Source organism: Phyllobates terribilis, unplaced genomic scaffold (assembly GCF_046119375.1).
Source record: "Phyllobates terribilis strain yellow unplaced genomic scaffold, ASM4611937v1 Scaffold_7__3_contigs__length_470593459, whole genome shotgun sequence".
Taxonomy (NCBI): Eukaryota; Metazoa; Chordata; class Amphibia; order Anura; family Dendrobatidae; genus Phyllobates; species Phyllobates terribilis.
Genome location: NW_027362767.1, coordinates 396,766,040 through 396,772,039, shown reverse-complemented (window position 1 = coordinate 396,772,039; position 6,000 = coordinate 396,766,040). Strand labels below are relative to the sequence as shown.

Genomic DNA, 6,000 nt, shown 5'->3' with positions numbered 1-6,000 from the left:
AGAGAGTTCGTGACGCCACCTCTGGTGTCTGGTGTGGATCACCAGCGCTGCAACAGTCCTCTGAGGCAGATGTCAGGGCAGCTAAAGGATGGTACGGCTCCCCACAGGCGGAGCGGGCCTCAGGGCAGTGTAAAATAGAAAATGGAGGAGGTGCGCTGGGCGTTGTAGTGCAGGGAGGGAAAAGGTACCGGCGAAATGAAGGAACGGAGGCAGTTCAGTGCAGTCATCTGAGTTTACTCACAGTTCTGTTCAAGTTCCTCAGGTGTACAGTACTGGTGCTAGCCTCCCACGTCTCGCTGCGTTCACCAGGTAGGGGTTCAGTCCTTTCTCAGGCAGCTCGGGTGTACCTGGCAGAACCCCACTTTCATATGTACCTTCCTAGACCGACTTCACGCTGGGTCTTTACTCCCTCCTGCCCTGCGCTTCTCACTGTGAATCCTATTCGGGTGCTGCGGGGTCCCCCTGTCCGTCGGAGTTGCTCAGACCTTCTCGACCTTACTTTGGATTGAAGTGAGAGGTTTGGCTTCTGCTATAGAAGTCTGAAGTCTCCGGTTTTTCCAGCCGAGGCTTGAAGCTGCACAACTGGGCCAGGGGCTGGTCCCCTTCTTGCGGCCTATATCCTCCTGACACTTGGCAGGTTCGGGGTGTACGGGTGCCGCCTGCACTAGCCGTACCCCCTAGGATCCCTTCAGTAGATTGGAGCCTACTCCCTGCTCCCCTCCTGGGCCTCAGTCCCGGGCCATTGAAATGGAGCAGAGCTCCTAGAGAGACTCTGCTCCCAAGCTGCTCACCAACTACTAGACTGCCACCCTAAGATGGCTTCCCTATTTTATATCTTTACTGTATGAGCGCTCCCATGAACTTCTTCCTTCACCCACACACACTACTGGTTCCCCCTAACATTGGGTTCCCCCCACCCCAGCCCAGGTCAGGGCTCAGCAGAAAACTACATTGCGTCTTGCCCCTCCTGCTGGCCTAGGGTAGTGTAGTGTTGGATGCAGGTGTTGGGGTTCCATGCAGCACTCCCTCCTTACCTGAGAGAAGGGAGACACCACACCTCTGGGAGAGGTGCAGTACCTCTGTGGTGACCGAACTCTCAGGGGCGCCACACTCCCCCTCTAGTCTATTCTGCCTTTAGAGTAGATATCTGAAATATCTGCTGAGAGACCATTCTCTATGAGTACTTACAGCACAGGTTGAGCAGCTATTAATGTGACCAATTCAGAACTGTAAAAGGACAGTATAACGAGAGATAAGAGCATTAAGTAATGAAGTACCCAGAAGATCCATGTATCAATTACATTGAAATATACATAAAGATTATGTGAAGAGCAGTGTTATTAGATTCCAGACACTTCATTCCCGGGTGTCAAAGCAGCAGGACAGTTTGTGATCTTCCTATTGCCAGGGGCAAGAAAGTTGTTTTGCTGGACATTCCTTTTACCCAACTGATATTCAGACTGCAGTCCTAGCCCTGCTCCAGTAAACACTTTGGCTTCTCATAGTCTCTCTATTTTTTTGGAAGCATTCTTTGCATTCTCAGATCCATCTTGGCAGCCTTAGTAGGTCACGAGTAGACAGGACAGGAAGTCTGCTTCATAATAACAGTGTGACTGCTTTCTACACACACAATGAGATGCAGCGCTGCACTCAACAAGAAAGCTTGCTTAATTCAGCAACACACTTTATTATGTAAAGTTATTGGGGTTTAATTAAATCGTTATTTCACATTAGAGCAGGCGCAGGCAAGCATTTTTGCTGTATGAGTTCCATCCGACAAAACATCGGATCGCACTTGGACCAATGGTAGTCTATGGGGCCATGCACATGTCAAATTTTATCCTTGTCTTTGTCGCTTCATGCCCAAGTTTGATCTGATATTCTTATCGCACTTGACCATGCAAGTCAATGAGTGCGTGGAAAACATCAGACTTTACTGAAATGACATCTGAGTGCAATCCGATTTCCATGGACTGACAGAATGGAGAAGATGATGAATTTTTTTTCTCCATCTTCTCCTCATTCAAAAAAATCGGATCACACTGTGCTGACACTCTGATCAAACTCCGGTCAGAGTGTGATTTGCATAATCGGCCCAATTATCTCGGATGAGGAGAATCTACGGCCGTCTGCACTTTTCTTAAAGTTTAATAAAGGGTTAGGGCTCATTCAGAAGTCAGTAATTTTTCATCAATGTTTTTGTGCCAAAACCAGGAGAGTCTCCAAAACACAGAACAGGTGTCAATCTTTCAATTATAGTTTTTCTCTATATGTTCCACTCCTGATTTTGGCCTTCAAACACCTATGAAAAATCACTGACGTCTGAATCACCTCTTATTGTCAAGGTCTCCAATGGGTAAAATTGCAAAGTGTTTTTAAAAACAAACTTTGCAATTTATCATATCCACTCTCTTCTCAAGAACGGAAGTATTTTAAGCCTAGCTGTGCTCCAGATAATGCAGACTACTGTTATGGGGGGCACATGTAAACACCACCTATAATGTATAGCACTAAATGTAGGGGCAGATACACCATTGGTGCAACCTGTGCAGCTGCACAGTGGTCCAAGAGGTAAGGAGGACCAGTACCATCTCCAAAGCAGGTGGCATTGCGCATAATGACCTATTGGACTGCAAAGGGCCCATATATTGTTCTTGCACAGTGGCCTCTTCTATCTGTGTCCGCACCTGAATAAATGAGACACTGCATTACTACTACACATAATAGCTGAGGCTGCCTGGTCTTATGCAATCCAAGTGTAATATGATCCCAGACCTGACCGGTTTACAATAGCTACATGTTAAAGAGGCTTGCTCCTTGTTGCAAAGATCATTGTCTACTCTTTTCGGTCACGTGCAACTGTACGGAAACAACTCCATGACCTTCCAGTATTTGTATTTTCAAAGGCGGTGAAGGTAGAGATATACGTCTGCGCCGCTGAAAAATCCTCAAATCAGGAACATATAATAAAATCCTTGTTTATTGGTAAATGCCTACGCGTTTCTGGGTGTTCCACACCCCTTCATCAGGGCACCAACAGATATATCTGCCCTGATAAAGGGGTGTAGAACACCCAGAAACGCGTAGGCATTTACCAATAAACATGGATTTTATTATATGTTCCTGATTTGAGGATTATTCAGCGGCGCGGACGTATATCTCTACCTTCACCGCCTTTGGATTTATTCTGGTCCAGTGGGACACCTATTGGAGATCCGCTGCAGCTGCCTTTTATATGTTATGGTAGTTGTGTCCTCACACAACCCAACCAGGTGAGAACCACCATTTTACTATTATTCCCTATGCCTATAGGTGTAACCCTATTGGGCTTTGCGCTCTCTCTCTCTTAGTATTTGTATTTTGTGTGATCATGGTGCTGAATATTGCATCTACTCTGATCCTGACCACAGTGGTCACCCTGATTATCTACCTGCTAAAATGGTGGAAAAGGGTAAATGTGAAGAACCTGCCCCCTGGTCCCATCCCTGTACCCGTCCTGGGGAATACCTTACAGATCAGCACCACAGAAATGCCAAAGTGCTTCATTAAGGTAAATTTCCATATTTTTATCATTTCACGTTTAGTTAATACAGGAAAGACATTAGCCATGAGACATTTCTTGTTGAGTACTATAAGTATTATATTCCCAGTCCTCTCTGTAGCTGTAATGCTCCGAATGACTTGTATGCTCTTGGGGTCAATATCTCACCCTGACTGGTTAATGTCATAGGACTTGATTAAATTTAGCGCTATTAGCTCCATTGTCATAAGGTGACCACTAGAGGGCGCTAGAGGTTCATACAGTAATGCTACAAGATGTATTTATGAACATTCGCTGAAATGACCACAATATGATGCCCCAGTAGATGCTTTTGACCAAACATTAGTTGATTAAGATCGCAGCTTCAATGGCCTGGTGGTCTTCCCAGACTCAAAATTCTCTCACAAGAGACAGCTTGTGATGTTGTCGTTGGGCCGTCTTTCTCCCACTCACTGTTGTTACATTTAAATGATGCTTCCTCCGTGTTAGTGAATGGGCAAACCAAACTCTCTGCATACTTATTAAATTTGCCTTGTTGCATTTATGATATGTATGAGTGGGCAGCAGAGCTGAGCAATACCTTTTGTGCTTCCCTGGTCATCCTTGTATCACAGGAGTTCTTTACTTCTGCATACTAGATATTTACTAAACCCCACAAAGTCAAAATGTACATTGTCACGGGGGCTTATAGATGCCCGAGGCGCCAGGAGGACGCCTGGACCAGGTTGTTGGCCACAAAAGTGAAGACTCCACCTGTTCAGCTACCACAGATGACTAGACTGAATTCCAGGCTAAGGCTTTTGCTCAACTGTAGTGGATGCCAATTGGGAAGTGTGCAGGGATGGTATTCAGCCATGTGGCTCCAGACTGCTATCCCATGGGAGGGCAAAAGTGGCTCTGTGAACTTCTCAATTAGTGGTTGTAGTAACACGTTGCCTGTATGTTGTGAGTAAATGCTGATCGGTGTTGATGTATGTTAGACGAGTGAGGCAGTAAACGTCAGAACGCTCCAAGTATGTCAGGAGATATAAAGGCCTCCATTTCCTGCCACTTGGGGTCAGTCTCAGAGGGCATTTTCAGCAGTTTGGAGATCCGCATCCTGAATAGCATGTGCAATGTAGGTGGAAGACAGGCACATTAGTAGTTTACAGTGTGCAGCCCCAGACTATGTCACTGGAGAAGAGATTGTACTTGTGATTGTAGTGGGTGAAGAACACTGAGTGTCTGTAAGAAGAGAGTGACTACCATTCTGTGACAGTAAAGGAATACAAAGTGAGTTCTCAAGATGTGAATGCCTATCCACAGCACCCATTTATGTAGCCACTCCCTCTACTTCTGTCGCTGGGCAGCATTGGGTCTTCATTGCTGGTGACATGGGATCACGATGTAGGAGTTCTGTTTGAGATTCTGGACCTTGTAGTGCCATCCAGGCAGAGAGCGAAGGGGTTAATTCCTCAACTTGGTCTTCTCATGTACTCTCTTTTGTGAGCCTTGGTCTGGGCTATTCATTATATAAACCCCTAGCTCCCCGCTTTAAGCTGCCAGTTATAAATTCTACTTATCCTGCTCCCATTTCCCGACTCCTGTTTAATCCGTTTAATTCCTGTTCCTGACCTTCGCTTGTGTTTTGATTAATCTTCTGCCTGATGACTCTGTCCCTATTTATGACCTCTTGACACTGACTTGGCTTTCTGACCATCCTCTGACAGTTTACTCCACTGCCCACAGCCACTTCATGGAGTCAGCCTAGAGGCCCTTGTTAAGTCAAGATCCATAAAGGATACGACTTGGATCTGTTAGATGAAGTCACCAGAGCAAAGCCTGTCCATGGAAGCCCTTTTAGGTGCTGCCAGCCTACCACTGACAGAGCCCCCAGACAGTCTGTATGTGAGGTTGCTGTAAGAAAGGATACTGCAAAGGAGTGAGTTACTGAAGCAGAAGAACCAATGTTTGTGAGGAATTGAGAGTTAAGTGATAACTGAGGATGACCTGAATGAACTTGTGAGATACCGAGTCAAAGAGCTGACACTTGGGCAAGCACATCTGTGAAAAGGAGATCTCAAAACTTTTGAGAGACTGTTCTTCTATTCTTTCTTCTGATTTTGTAGTGTAGAGGTTGTGCCTTCTTATAGAGGAAACCAAGTGAACTTGGAGAACTGATCTCCCTTGTCAAGTTGTGATTTCTCCCATAGGGCTACAGAATGCCCAATTTTTGCTGGGGTTCACATGAACGCTGTCCCTTTTTTACTCTAAATTTTCTGGCATTGAATATAAAACAAACTGAGACAGTGGCAATATTGGGACTGTTGGCAGGTATGCTTGTATGGTAGTTCTGCCATCGGTATAAGGGAATAGTTAAATGACAGGTATTTGACAGCACCATCAATACTTCATCCTAAACTCCATTTTGTTTTACTGTGATTTGCTGTGGTTTTATGGTTTACAAATGTAAATTTTTA

At 45.4% G+C, this 6,000-nt stretch overlaps 1 pseudogene; it reads left to right on the top strand.

The window, feature by feature from the left end:
• Positions 1-3,316: 3,316 nt before the first annotated feature.
• Positions 3,317-6,000, top strand: part of LOC141155536 (cytochrome P450 2B9-like) — a 49,471-nt pseudogene continuing 46,787 nt past the window's right edge.